General features: G+C 42.8%; 1 protein-coding gene across 1 annotated transcript in view; it reads left to right on the top strand.

Moving 5' to 3' along the window:
- LOC129708616 (SAM pointed domain-containing Ets transcription factor) overlaps positions 1 to 16,124 on the top strand; it is a 79,924-nt gene that overhangs the window by 22,179 nt on the left and 41,621 nt on the right. The window lies entirely within an intron of this gene.

The raw sequence follows: 16,124 nt of genomic DNA, 5'->3' as shown, positions 1-16,124 counted from the left end.
CAGAATAATGCCTGGTTGCCAGAAGATCATTGCCCCAGGCTGAAAGATAAAGAGTGATGGAAAATAAAACCACAGATATTGCATCACTGCTATTTCTATCTACTAATGCTGCAGGGACTTCCTCATTCTTCTCTAAGAGACTCTCAATTAATTTTAAGTCACTGTATACTTTCCCACATATAAATACCACTGAAATGACAGGATAATAATTATCTTGGCATCAGAATGTGAGATATTATCGGATAATCAAAAGGAGAGAGGTTTGAGAGAGGTGCCCATCGTACTAGCTTCTCGTTTTCACCCTACATACAGCCAACAATGGCCTGTTTCCTTTATCATCGTTACTTCTGTGCATATCTTTTATTCATTGTTCTTTATCTCTCCACATCATCGTCTATTCCTTTCCTTTCCCTTATCCCTAACCAGTCTGAAGAAGGGTCTCGACCCGAAACGTCACCCATTCCTTCTCTCCAGAGGTGCTGCCTGTCCCGCTGAGTTACTCCAACTTTTTGTGTCTATCTTCAGAGTAAGGGCGAGGTTGCGCAGGCTAGGACATTCTTCTTTGGAGTGCAGGAGGACGAGAGATCTATGAGGGGGGAAATAGATAGGGTAGATGCATAATGTCTTTTACCCAGAGTGAGGGAATCAAGAACCAGAGGACATAGGTTTAAAGTTAGAAGGGATAGATTTAACAGGAATCTGGTCATACGGTCATGTGATAGAAGCAGACTTAGGCCATTTGGCCCATCCAGTCTACTCCATCATTCAATCATGGCTGATCTATCTCTACCTCCTAACCCCATTCTCCTGCCTTCTCTCCATAACTCCTGACAGCCGTACTAATCAAGAATCTATCTATCTATGCCTTAAAAATATCCATAGACTCGGCCTCCATAGCCTTCTGTCGCAGATGAGAATCTGAGGGACAACTTGTTCACACAGAGGGTGGTGAGTATATGGAATGTACTGTCAGAGGAGGTAGTTGAGGTTGGTACTGTAATACATTTGGACAGGTACATAGCCAGGTAAGGTACATGTACATAGCCAGGACAGGTACATAGCCAGGTAAGGTTTAGAGGGAGTTACCCAGCAGGTCAGGCAGCATCTCTGGAGGACATGGACAGGTGACGTTTCAGTCAAAGCCGTTCTTCAGACTGATTGTAGAGGGGGGAGAAGAATGCTTAAAGAGGGGAAAGGCAGGTAATAGGTGTATGCAGGCAAGGTAGATGTTTGATTGGCAAATATTTGGAACAAGTACCAGATTTACTGTAAAAGCAGAAAGCGTGAGACAAGATTGAAGAGATGCGGATTGTGAAGCTAGAGGGAGGAAAGTAGCAGGGGAGGGGAGAAATAGGTGGGGCCCTGGGGGGGGGGGGGGGGGGGGGGAGGAAAAGGGGCATGTGGTGGATAGGGGAGGGGGGGGGTCGTTAGAGGTCACCTAAAATTGGAGAATTCACTGTTCATACCATTGGGTTATAAGCAACCCAAGTGGAATATGAGGTGCTGTTCTTCCACTTTGCATGTGGCTTCACCTTTGCAATGGAGGACTAATAGGTCACAATGGGAATGGGAACGTTAGCAACCGAGAGATCCAGTAGGCCTTGGCGAACCGAGATCCCCTCTGCTCTACAACGCTCCCCAGGGCCCTGCCATTCACTGCGAAGGACCTGCCCTGGTTCGACTTCCCCAAAATGCAACACCTCGCACTTATCTGCATTAAACTCAATTCCACTATCCTCAGCCCACTAACCCAACTGATCAAGATCTGTAATTTCTGTTAACCATTTTCACTATCTACGCAACCACCCACTCTCGTGTCATTTGCAAACTTAGTAACCATGCCTTCTACATTCTCATCCAAGTCATTACCATGAACCACAAAGAGAAATGGGCCCAGCACTGAACATGACAGGTTAAAATCCTTTTTTTTTCAGATGTAGAGGTTTTCTTGCTAAATTACCTTGACTTAATTTATGTTTAATGGACTGTATGTTTACCATGCCTTGCCTATCTTTTTAAATTTGTATTTTCCTGCTACATTTAAATTGAACTGGCAAGAAATAAAAGTTTACATTTAACATTGACAGTTCCTGAAATATGTGGGAATTTCAGCCTTTGCACAACCTTCTGCACTGAGGTGTAATATGTAATGAATTACAACTTAAACCTGTTTAATGCTCCAGCAGCTTTATTCTTCTTGGACCAAGTGTAAGCATATCTAGGGCAAAGTGACCACAAGTGTTCACTCTTCTTGTCTGGCTTGGACATGTTGTTATTCATGGGTTCATGCACCTGTGGACTTCAGACACAATTAAAGGGCCAGTAAAGCTGAACGGGGATCTGATTTTCTGATAGCACTTGATTTCTGCTGTGAATTCACCTTCCTTACAGAAATAAAGAATTTGCATTGAGGAGGTGTCTTGCACAAAATGCCCCAAAAAGCAGCTAATTAAATGCTTGATTAGTTGAGTAAGCACACGTCAACTCACTGACTGAATGAATAACATGCAGCTGTCAATATGCATAATAGTAGCATGCTTAGTAGGAGGGGAGGAACACCTCTGTCCCCTGTCTAAATCAAGGGTGTGAATGTGCAGTTTACAAAGGAGTACAGGTACCTTGGAGTTTACCTGGACAGTAAACAGGACTAGTCCAGGAATGGTGAGGCACTGTATCAGTTCTATCATATCGTATAGTATTGTATCGTATAGTATCGTATTGTATGGTATGGTATAGTATCGTAATTTGAAAACACCAGATGGTCTTCTTTCCCTGGAAGTTGTTGGAATGATAATGCCAAGACATTGTTAAGGCCCATCTTCAAACTTACGTCATGACGTATTTAGGCTCACCTGACAGAAGAGAGGTTTTCTGTTGAATGTGTCATCTGAAAATCAGGTTTCCCTGATGAAAATCTGTGCCAGTGTAAACAGCTACACTGGGAATGCAGCAGTCTCCCACTGTTGTGCTGAGCCGCTGGTATGAATTAAATGCTGAAGTCTGTGAATTAAAACTACAACCCACAGCCGTCTCTCTCTGACATCAACGTGCTACCATAGTGAACTTGCAATATTTAAGTGACCACTGGCCCTCCTTTTCAAACATTTGTACCAAAACCCAACAGATTTGTTTGTGTTTTTTGTGGGTTAATATAATGACATGGGCCCTGGTTCAGAAGCAGCCATTAGGACTGAACAGTGATGGAAGCAAATGGAAGTAATGGATCTTTCTTATCTCAGCTTTGACAATATTGAAGAGAACTACCTGGTACTTGTTGCCATCTACATTTAGATCAGCATATGGGCAAAATATTTTAGCTTCCATTTTAATTTGGAAGTGACAAGTAAAATGGAGGATGTGACAAGTAAAGTGGATGAAGGAGATCCAGTGGATGTAGTGTACCTGGACTTCCAGAAAGCCTCTGATAAGGTCCCACAAGAGATTAGTGGGCAACATTAGAGCACATGGTATTGGGGGTAGGGTATTGACATGGATAGAGAATTGGTAGGCAGACAGGAAACAAAGAGTAGGAATGGCAGGCAGTGGCGAGTGGAGTGCCACAAGGCTCGGAGCTGGGGCCGCAACTATTCACAAAATATATTAATGATTTAGATGATGGAATTAAAAGTAACATTAGCAAATTTGCAGATGATACAAAGCTGGGTTTCAGTACGAACTGCAAAGAGGATGCTAGGGGGTTGCAGGGTGACTTGGACAGGTTGAGTGAGTGAGCAGATGCATGGCAGATGCAGTATAATGTAGATAAAATTGAGGTTATCCACTTTGGCGGCAAGAACAAGGAGGCAGATTATTATCTCAATGGTGTCAGATTAGGAAAAAGGGAAGTGCAACGAGACCTGGGCGTCCTTGTACACCAGTCACTGAAAGTAAACATGCAGGTACAGCAGGCAGTGAAGAAAGCTAATGGTATGTTGGCCTTCATAATAAGAGGATTTGAGTATTGGAGTATAGGTTTTCTGCAATTGTAAAGGACCCTGGTGAGACCACATCTGGAGTATAGTGTGCAGTTTTGGTCTCTTAATTTGAGGAAAGACATTCTTGCTATTGAGAAAGTGCAGCGTACGGTCACAAGTTTAACCCCCGGGATGGAGGGACTGTCATATGAGGAAAGATTGGAAAGACTGGGCTTGTAATCACTGGAATTTAGAAGGATGAGAGGGTTCCTATTGAAAAGAATAAAATAATAAAAGTTCTGGATAAGCTAGGTGCAGGAAAACAATTCCCAATGTTGGGAGAGTCCAGAACCAGGGACCACAGTCTAAGAATAAAGGGGAGGCAATTTAAAACTGTGATGAGAAAAAACTTTTTCACCCAGTGAGTTGTGAATTTGTGGAATTCTCTGCCACAGAAGGCAGTAGAGGCCAATTAACTGGATGGATTTAAAAGTGAGTTAAATAGAGTTCTTGGGGCTAGCGGAATCAAGGGATATGGGGAGAAGGCAGGCACGGGTTACTGATTGTGGATGATCAGCCATGATCACAATGAATGGCAATGCTGGCTCGAAGGGCTGAATGGCCTCCTCCTGCACCTATTTTCTAAGTTTATATGTTTATAAGTTTATAAGTACATTATGCTGCAAGAATGTATTTCGGGTGATTGAGAAGATAAATGTTGATAGTCTGAATGAAATAGATATCCAGCACTGAGTGGAGGTGATCCATCTACACGAAATTACATTGAAATTACAGGACAGAATTGGTCATTTGGTCGACACTGTAATTTATGCTGCTTATAGGTCTCCATACCAACCCACTTCATGTCACACTTTTGAGTAAACCCTTTTGTTTCTTTCCATCTCACACAGTTGCCGGCAGAGCCGTAGAGTTGTACAGCACAGAAATGGGCCCTTCAGCCCAACTTGGCCATGCTGATCATGACGCCCACATCCTCCAATCCTATTTGCCTGTAATGGGCACACATTCCTCTAGTTCTTTCCATTCCAAGGACCTATCCAAACACCTTTCCAAAGTTCTGTTTCTGCAACCTCTTCTGAAGCTTGTTACATCATACCCACCATCCTTTATGTGAGAAACCAGCTCCTTAGATCTCCATTAAATTCCTCCTCTCGTATTGGAAAAAGACCCTGACTATCTACCCTATTGCCACCCCTCATTTATAAAGCTGAGTCACTCCTCAGCCTAGTGAGAATAAGTTCAGACAACTCAAGCTCTATTTATAAGTAAAGCCCGTGCAACATCTTGGTGAATCCCTTCCACACTTTGCTAATGCTACCCCATCCTTCTTGTAATGCAGAAATAGGAAACCTACACAATTCTAGTTTTATCTAAAATATATATAAAATGTGCTGGAGTAACTCAGCAGGTCAGGCAGCATCTCAGGAGAACATGGGGTGACATTTCGGGTTGGGACCTTTCTTCAGACCAGATCTGTAATTCCTTGTTTCTAGTTTTATCTGATTTCTTCTTAAATCCACTAGAGCAAATATCCTCTCTGTGGTGGCCAGTTTAAATTGCATTGAAGTTAAATGCGTAAATTACTTTTTAAACCAAGGTACTCTATTTCACCGGAACACGCAGCAATCAGCTTGTTAATACATCTTCACTTTATTCACTTACATAAAGTATTGTCAGTTTGAGGAGCTAACACTATCATTTTAGAATTAGGACAGTATAGTTGCCAAGTACCTATCAGTTTGGTATAGAGCTGCTGGCAGTGTGATAACATTTCAAGGGTACATCTAAGATTGTGTAATCATCAGCAAGGAACACTAAGACTATGCTTATATTTAGCACTTCAGATATTCCTAGTAATTTTCCATTCCAATCAACAAACCACACATAATTTCAATGCCAGTGGTACTCTGTCATTGGAGAAAGAGCATCAGCTGCTAAAATCAGTAAGTATTTTTAATATTAATACATAGCAATGAGTCTAATTATCCAGTGGGTCAATTAAACGCAAATTGCTAACTTGTAATATCACTTTAGTTCTTCAGGATCCTGATATGAAAATCTGTTATTCTACCACGGCCGAATTAAAATACTGACTTGCATTCATCTCCTTCCTTTCACATATTCAGGACTTTCCAAATTACTTTACAGCTAATGAGCAACTTGTTGAAATGTGGCTACTGCTGTAAAGTTGGAAAGGATGACTAGATTCTCCACATTGAAGCAGTCTGGTTTGAAAATATTTACGGCCACTGGTTTCATTGCTTTTTTGATTTCTTGAATTTTGTTACCATCACATTTTGGAAGCCAATTCTGTGATTCTATGTTGGCAATTGACCCAGCAGAAGACTGGAATGTAAGTCTGAATAAGCATCAACAAATTGGCAACTGTGTTCTTACATTTTTTGATTGAAGAGTCCCTACCCAAAACATCACCTATCCATTTTCTCCTCTTAACAAGGTTACTTTATTTAGAATATTAGCATGGTAGGAACTTATGAAGAATAATGAAGCAAACTTATGTTTTTAGAGATTGAAACAAGCCCTTCTGAACATAAGAATATGGAATGCAATTTGCTTATAGGTCTCCATACCAACCCACTTCATGTCACTCTTTTGAAACAGGCCCTTCTGCCCACAAAATCTATGCTGACCACTGACTTTATGTAACATCACACTATGTTACACTCTATGGTATCCTACTTTCTCATCCATTCCCTGCACATGATAGGAAATTTACAGGGGCCAATTAACCTACAAACACGTACATCTTTGGGAAGTGTGAGGAAATTGGATGACCTAGAAAAAACCCACACAGTCACAGGGAGAACGTGCAAACCCCACACAGACAACTCGAGGTTAGAATCGAACTCGAATCTCTGGCGCTGTGAGGCAGCAGCTATACCGCTGCACCACTTTGTCACCCATATTGTTTTCCCAAGGTTGGATTCAGTTGTATTTGAATGTCTTCTGCCCTGTTTTGGAAATACATTATGTGATTCTATATTCATTAAGCACATGGTTTCATAGGGACAAAATGTCAACTTACATTTTTGAATTAATTTGAAGCCCATGGTCAGTCATAGCCGAGGGGGGCCTACTACTACTTATGATTAGTAAATTGCATTCCATATTCTTTATGTTCAGAATTAGAGCATTTAACTTTAGGTCATAGAGTAAAATAACATCCTGTTTATATCATATGGGAATCTAGGCTTTTATTGGTGCCCCTGATTTACATTCTCCTCAATGGTTGAGTGTGATATTTCACAGACCCGACTTCACAAATGATTCCAATAACTCGGTGAATGGTTAGTTTTGAGGGAAGATTTTAGCACTATAGTTCTTTCGTCATTTGTTCTTCGTACAGCAAGGCAGTCATGATATTTTACAGAATTAACGGTGCTCTATGAATGCAAGATCTGTAATGGTATGAACTATTTTAATTATGACTAAATGATAAACATTCCAGATTGAGTTTCAAAATGTTTCACAGAAAAATCATCAAACAACGTATCAGAACCATCCTAATTAACGTCCATTATTTTGATCCTTATCTAAAGCAAGATCTCGGTTTCCATGCAATGCCTTTAGACCAATGGAAATAGACAGCTGGTGCCCTTGCACTAATGGACGAGCGGCAAGCTGTTGCAGGATTTAATAGCATGAACTGCAGGGGATCAATCCTCTAATCACTTAATCCAATCCTAGGCAAATAATGAAAATGGCATCTCCACAGTAACAAACAGCCTTTAAGTGATGCAAAAACTATGGGCCGAAGATGCAACATTGCGAGACAAAACTCAGAGTGACAGGTCTCTCTCAAAAGTAATCTTATGCTCTCCGTTGTCATGCCCTTTCCGCCATCATAGATTAATCTTCAGTAATGACAAAATAATCCTTAAAGAATTGACCCAGTTTAGCCATCTCTGCTGGATTCAAGTGAAAAAAAAAGATAATTGATGTAATTTTTAGTCAGTTCCCTGAAAAGTAATCAACAGCAGCTGAAGATGTGAAGCAAAATCCACCCGGGAAATTCTTGCACGAACATTTCCTTCCCTTTTAAATTTAGATTTTCTTTTTATTTGTCTAGGAGCTTGGAAGAGGAAGCCATTAAGTAATTCAGTAGTAATTAAAGAAGTGTAAGAACTATTAACCACATGCTGTTTGGAGCTTTGTAATTGCTTGGAATTGGTGGTAATTCACAGATCAAAGTCTATATCAATAAGATGTTGTGCGACATCAGATCCTTCATATATCAGTGCACTAAATACAATTTTGTGTCAACATTTCTATTAGACTATTGTGTATCTTCCTGAACACCAGATAACAAGTTCAACCAGAAAATATCAGCAGGTTTTGGAGAAATGGAACTCTTCTATTTTTCTCTAAGAAAAGGAATTGAATGAAATTAATTTAAAATCTGCTGTTTACCGTTTTACTTCACTCTCACGGTCTAAAGTCATTTTCCAGATTGACTTTTTCTGCACTTTTTGTACTTTTATAATCTCCTGTTAGAAATGTCCCTCCAATGTTGAAGAGGCCAGGTCATTCAAATGTATCTTATATCTCTTGAGAGTGGCATTGTGGCTATTCTCTCCACTGCCTGCTCTTGCTGAGTGACTTCCTTCTATCTTGGTAAACATTCTGAACAGAGTACACAAGCTGCTCCCTGACAGGGCAGCATACGTTTGTCCCACTTGTTTCCACTGTTGTTGGCTAAATAGGTCAACCTTTGATATATCATTTGCTGCATCGATATTTAGAGGTGGTGAGTACTGAATCTACTAAGTATCTGAAGTCTGCTTTAACTTCATCCATAGTTGGATTGATGTTGTATATGAATGAATTGTATAGACTATGTGTCTTCCTGATTTCAGTATTTTACACCGCATTCGATTCATCCTAGAATAGAAATCGGCAATCAAAAAGGCTGTCTAAGAAGGAACTGCAGATGTTGAAGATAGACACAAAATGCTGGAGTAACTCAGTGGGTCAGGCAGCATCTCTGGAAAAGGAATAGATGATGTTTTGGGTTGAGACTCTTCATCGGACTGAGAGTTAGGGAGGGGGAAACTAGATGTATGGGAAGGTACAGACCAAAAATCACTCAGGATATGGAAAGGTACCGAATAAAAACTGTACATTCCTCTAGTTTCTCCCTCCTTGACTCTCAGTTTGACAAAGAGTCTTGAACTTAAACGTCACCTATTCTTTTTCTGCAGAGATGCTGCCTGACCCGCTGAGTTACTCCAGCATTTTGTGTCTATCAAAAAGGCTAGTTGTCTTTATCTGACAGGAGCCGAAATACAAGGAGGACAAAATTATGCTTCAGTTGTACAGTGTCAGCTAGATCTCTGGTGATATCTCAAGAATGGCACTTTGACCTTGGAGCAGATATTGGCCAGGTTCGATCTTAAAAGGGTAAATACAAGAGGCGGAATGCATAGAGTTGCCATGAGTTTAAACGCTTGAGGAGTGAGCTTAACTTAAGGAGTGAGTGTACTTAAGTATTAAAATGATTTGATATGATGTGCACAAAGAAACAATTTACCCTGATGGAAATCAGGAACAAGAGTACATAATAAAAAACAAAGCAATGTGAACAACACAAATTTGGAATAAAGACAGAAAATTATGTAAATATTCAAGAGGTCAAGGAACATTCATGGAAGAAGGAATAGGGTTAAAACTTTAATGTGTAGGAAGGAACTGCTTTACACCAAAAATAGACACAAAATGCCGAAATAACTCAGCAGGTCATGCAGCATCTTTGGGCAAAAGGAATTGGTGTTTTTGCTCTACGTCATGGTGCCCATTGACATGGGGGTGGAGGGGTACAAAGGTGAGGTCTCTATTGAGGGCAGACCATTCTAAGTCAGAGAGAGGGATGTCAGGGGGATGGTAAAAATACGACAAGGGTGAGGGTTGGAGTCAGAGGAGGGGCAGAAGGGTAGGCATAATATTTGACATTAACACTTTATCCCTGCTGAATATTTTTAGCATGCTCACTTTTATTTTAATGCACCATCATTTAAATATTGCACCTCAGTTACATTTTCAGGAAGTGCTAGTTCACACTAAGGGAAGAAGAAATCTGAAATGGTATCCATTAATAAGTTGTGGATAGAGATACTAATTGGAATTTCATCTCTGAGATTGATAGCAGCATGTTACTTTGGGGCATCAAATAGGTCTGAACAACAGTGAAGAAATGGGATGGCACAGTGACACAGCTGGTTGAGCTGCTGCCCTGTAGGGCCAGAGTTCCTGATCTAGAGTGCTGTCTGTGTGGAGTTTGCATGTTCTCCGTGTGGTGAATCTCTGGAACTCCCTGCCACAGAAGGTAGTTGAGGCCAGTTCATTGGCTATATTTAAGAGGGAGTTAGATGTGACCCTTGTGGCTAAAGGGATCAGGGGGTGTGGAGAGAGGGCAGGTACAGGATACTGAGTTGGATGATCAGCCATGATCATATTGAATGGCAGTGCAGGCTCGAAGGGCCGAATGGCCTACTCCTGCACCTATTTTCTATGTTTCTATGTTTCTAAACACATGGGTTTAGAGTTTGCAATGACCATAATTGAAATAACTTTCTAATTTACAATCAAAATGCCCTTAAACTGTGTTTAAGTTCCAAATGTCAGTACTTTGATTTTCCAACTTGCGTTATGTGCCAGAGAGAGAATATTCAATCATGGAAGGCTATAGCCAACAAGAAGGAACAATTCAATCATGAAAGTTCATTGGCAACAAGAAGCTTTTGTTAGCTTTGGCCAGGGTGAAGAGAACTCTCCTATTAAACAAAATAAAAGGCATTGTAATAAAAGACAATTAATTTTAGGATAATTCCTGCAGTCCACGCTCCTTTTAAACTATTTGCCTCATTCTTGCCTTTCAGTCCCTTCAGTCGATGTGGATTAGCCTAAAAGTTACCACTATATAGTTTGGATTAATTTAAAAGGCCACACGTAATGGCTTTGAAGGCCGCAAGTTCCCCACCCCTGCTCTTGACTCTTGAATCTGTTACCACCTCCCTTTCAGCAGAAATCTCTGGATCATGTTGCTGTTTTTAATTATTCAACAAAATCAGTGTCTTGCATATGCTTTTTTTTTTACAAATTATCTTAAATCTTTGTCCTTCCACTGGTGGAAACAATTTGTCTTCATTTACTCTATGCAAATCCTGCGTGCTAATATATTATGTCTCAGCACAGCCTCCAAGCAAACTTCTGCCACTGTGGGGCAATCTGTCCAACAACAGTCCAGCCAAACACAACCATGCATTAAGATAATGAGTGTAAATGCAAACTAGCAGTCAGAGAATGTTGTTGGGATGACTGACGCCTAGTTTGTGTGGATGCACCTGGGTTTTCTGATCGACTGAAATCTGTTCGATCTCATGATGGGCATATAACCAATACTCCAATTAGATATTTTTAACTACTTTTTAAAAAGTCATACGCATGTGAAATTAAAACGTAGTGCATGTTATTTGACATGCTGTTCCAGATTAATGTGATATAATTCAATGTAACAGATTGTTTTAGATTAATATGAAAGGATCACTGAGTGACCTGGTAAGCAAAGTTCCAGCAATTACAGGCTGACATTGCCAGCAGTCTGAGTGGCCAGGTTCATCTGACCTTGCTCTCTTAAAGAGAGGCCGCAAGGGAAAACAAATCTTTGAAGGCATCATTTTATATTGAACAGAGGTAGGAAGACAAATTCATTCTCAATCGCTAATACTAAATGAATGCATGGGTTCTGATCAAACGTTATACTCACTTCCTGACATTTGAAAGCATTGACTACAGTGCAAGTGCATATCAAGAGATTGATTTAATTGGTGGCAGGTAATTTTACACTTATTTTGGCCAAATCACCAATGATCATTTCTTCTTGATGTCTTTTTAGTCAGATATTTCATTTAGAGTCATAGAGTCGTACAGCATGGAAACAGGCTCTTCGGCCCAACTTGCCCTCACCGACCACATGTCCCATCTACATTCCCATCCCACCTTGGCCCATATTCCACTAAACCTGCCAGCCTAGATTCTTCTTAAAAATTCCTCTGAGTATTTATGTGTTTGGACGTATCAAGTTTACGTGCCCGAGGCACATTACAATATTAGTGGTGTTTCATAAACCTAACTTGTTCTTGTTACTTCTGCTGTTGGTTCTCCTCATCCAACAGCATCTTCTAACTGGGATGTGTTTCTGGGTTAAGGACAGGCAAATAATATCCAATCCTTCTGCCTGATTAGACACTAAATGCTGGATTAACGCAGCGGGACAGGCAGCATCTCTAGAGAGAAGGAATGGGTGACGTTTCGGTTCGAGATCCTTCTTCAGACCCTTCGAGACCGGAAACATCACCCATTCCTTCTCTGCAGAGATACTGCCTGATGCTGAGTTACTCCAGCAATTGTGGCTACCTTCGATTTAAACCAGCATCTGCAGTTCCTTCCTACAAATACCTTCTGCCTCACTGTTTGCTAATGGTTGAAAGTTCACTGCTGTAGATAAGCGGACGAGATGTAATCAGGCTCAGCTGTAATGTCTGTCACAGCTGAATCCCTTACAGAATATTAGCAAAGTCCTATATAGGATGAAAGAGCTCCAGGATAATCTGCACCTCTTTGTGAGAGGAGGAGGTAGAGGAAGGGAAACCAAGGTGACATTCCCAGTCTTATTCTTCCATGGGTCTTCCATATCTTTTGCTTTAATCTGATAGAAGTATATAAAACCTATGAGTGGCCTAGATAGGATAGATAGTCAGAACCCTTTTCCATGGATTGAAATGTCAAATACTAGAGGGCATAACTTCAAAGTGAGAGGGGTAAAGTTTAAGGAATAAGTACGATGCAGATCTTTCACACAGCATCTTACAGAATTGTAGAAACGTACAGCTCAGAAATGGGCCCTAATGGCCCACATTATCCATGCCAACAATTATGCCAATCTACACAAAGCCCCACTACCCCACATTCAACCTATATTCATCCACTCCTTTCCTATCAAAACATCTTTTCATTGGTACAGGTGCACAACCTTTTATCCGAAAGCCTTGGGACCAGACACTTGTCGGATTTCGGACATTTTCGGATTTCAGAATGGAAGATTTTTAGCGTAGATTAGGTAGGTAGCGCGGGCGGCTTGAAAAGTCTGGAGCTGCTGCCTCCTCCCCGGTGACCGGGAGAATCATTGCATAAATGTTAGTCAGTTAGTTTGGAGGGATTTTATGTGGTGGTGGTGGTGTAGGGGTGAAGGGGGAAACTTTAATTCTTAGTCCCCTACCTACCTGGTCGGCGACTCCCAACCTCGCGGAGCTGGGGGCTCCGTCCGGCCGCGGGCGGCGCCGGTTGTAGCTCCGACCCCGGCAACTCTACCCCTGGCTGCGAGGCGCTCCAAATCCAGTGCCGCCCGCGGTCGGACGTCCCAGCTCCGGGAATGTCGGGAGTCGGCGGCGTCGCAGCTGGGATACCAGCGGGGAGCGGGCAATGCCTTACCGGGTCGCCGTGCGGCAAGCTCCGGAACGCTGTGGCCGCCGACACACAACATCGCGGAGCGTCGCTGGATTTGGAGCCGCGGAGCTGGGGGCTCCGTCCGGCCGCGGGCGGCGCCGGTTGGAGCTCCGACCCCGGCAACTCTACCCCTGGCTGCGCGGCTCCAAATCCAGCGACGCTCCGCGATGTTGTGTGTCGGCGGCCACAGCGCTCCGGAGCTTGCCGCACGGCGACCCGGTAAGGCATTGCCCGCACCCCGCTGGTATCCCAGTGCTGCGACGCCGCCGACTCCCGACATTCGCGGAGCTGGGGCGTCCGGCCGCGGGCCGCGCTGGATTTGGAGCGCCTCGCAGCCAGGGGTAGAGTTGCCGGGGTCGGAGCTACAACCGGCGTCGCCCACAGCCCCACCGGCCACAGCGCTGCGGAGCTTACTGCACGGCGACCCGGTAAGGCATTGACCGCTCCCCGCCTCTCCGACCAGGTAGGGGACTAAGAATTAAAGTTTACCCCTTCACCCCCCTTCACATAAAAGCCCTCCAAACTAACTGACTAACATTTAAGCAATGATTTACAGATGTTTAAGCGTCTCCCGGTCTCCAGGGATGAGGCAGCCGCTACAGTAGTACAGACCTGGGTTGACCGTGGGTCGTTTTGGGTCAAGTTTGGCGCCAAACGCGAGCTTTGGTGCGCAGACGACATCTGGAAAAATGGCCGGTTTTCGGAGCTTTTCGGTTTCTGGAACACCGGATAAAAGGTTGTGCACCTGTATAACATTAGTTTCCACTACTACGCCCTATTGCATCTCTTCTTAAAATTACAGTCCTACATTCTAAACAAAATCTATGACTGCACCAATTTTTGTGTAATCTGCAAACAGTAATCATATCCCTTATATTCTTACTCTAATTATCTATATGCATTTTGGATTCTCCTCGATCGAGCTTGCCAAGTCCATTTAATGATACACTTTTGCCTTCCCAGTTTCATTCTTAATCTTCTCATATCCTATCTCAACGTCATAAATTTTTTGATAAATATTTTCTTTATCTGACATATACTTCCTTCTTTTCCTTCGTTATTTTTCATTGAACAGGGTTTCCTAAACATACCATCTATGCCTCTTGCATCTTCAGGGACATTCTAACTCTGAACTCTTGCTCTCTCTCTTTTAAACACCTCCCACTTGTCAGATGTTGTTTCTCCCCCTAGCAGCTCTTCCCACTCTACATCTCCCGGGTCTTGTCTTACACTCTCGGAATCCATCTTCCCCCAATTTAGGGTCCTAACTCAAGGACCAACTTTCTCTTTTATCCATGGCTACCTTAAAGCTTGCCAAACCATGTTTCCAAAGAATTCTTCCAGAGACACTATGACTACTTGTTTACGAAGGAAGCGCAGATGCTGGAAAATCGAAGGTAGACAGAACTGCTGTAGAAACTCAGCGGGTGAGGCAGCATCTGTGGAGCGAAGGAAATAGGCAACGTTTCAGATCGAGACCCTTCTTCAGACTGATGTGAGGGTGGGGGCAGGTAGAAGAAAGGAAGAGATGGAGACAGTGGGTTGAGGGAGAGCTGAGAAGGGGAGGAGAAAGCAGGGACTAACTAAAATTAGAGAAGTCAATGTTCATACCGCTGGGGTGTAAACTGCCCAAGTGAAATATGAGTTGCTGCTCCTCCAATTTACGGTGGTCCTCACTCTGGCCATGGAGGAGGCCCAGGACAGAAAGGTCGGATTCCGAATGGGAGGGGGAGTTGAAGTGCTGAGTCACCAGGTAGGTTAATGCGAACTGAGCGGAGGTGGTGGACAAAGCGATTGCCAAGCCTACGCTTGGTCTCACCAGCTGACACCTAGAGCAGCGGATGCAATAGATTAGGTTGGAGGAGGTGCAGGTGAACCTCTGCCACACCTGGAAAGATTGCTTAGGTCCTTGAATGGAATCGGGGGGGGGGGGGGGGAGGTAAAGCGACAAGTGTAGCATTTCCTGCGGTTGCAAGGGAAAGTGCCAGGAGAGGGGGTGGCTTGGGTGGGAAGAGACGAATTGACCAGGGAGTTACGGAGGGAGCATTGTAAATTGGAGGAGCAGCATCTCATATTTCGCTTGGGCAGTTTACACCCCAGCGGTATGAACATTGAATTCTAATTTCAGGTAGTCCCTGCTTTCTCCTCCCCTTCCCATCTCTCCCTCAGCCCACTGTCTCCGCCTCTTCCTTTCTTCTTCCTGCCCCACCCCCCACCCTCATATCAGGCTGAAGAAGGGTCTCGACCCAAAAGGTTGCCTATTTCCTTCGCTCCACAGATGCTGCCTCACCCGCTGAGTTTCTCCAGCACTATGACTACCTGGTCTTCCTCATTCCCTACAACAAGATACAGCTTCCTCTGAAGCCACATATAGTTCCAGAAAACCCTCTTGAATGCATTTACAAATTCCTCTCCATGTAACTCTCTTGGTCTAAAGCAATGTAGGGAAAGTTAAAATACCCTACTATGGCAAACCCACTAAAATATTAAAATTAAATATTTTTATAAAATCACACAATAAACTATTTTTAATTTAAGTGACCAACTGACCCTGTAATCCCCTGTTTCTAGCTTAAAACCTCCCAATGGGTTCAATAAACATCATTGCTGTGATGCAGTCAATATTCATCAGTCTATGGATGGTGTTGTTATGCTATTAATCATTTG

This window comes from Leucoraja erinacea, chromosome 24, assembly GCF_028641065.1.
Source record: "Leucoraja erinacea ecotype New England chromosome 24, Leri_hhj_1, whole genome shotgun sequence".
Taxonomy (NCBI): Eukaryota; Metazoa; Chordata; class Chondrichthyes; order Rajiformes; family Rajidae; genus Leucoraja; species Leucoraja erinaceus.
Note: the sequence above shows the minus strand (reverse complement) of the source record. Positions and strands in the feature narration are given on the sequence as shown.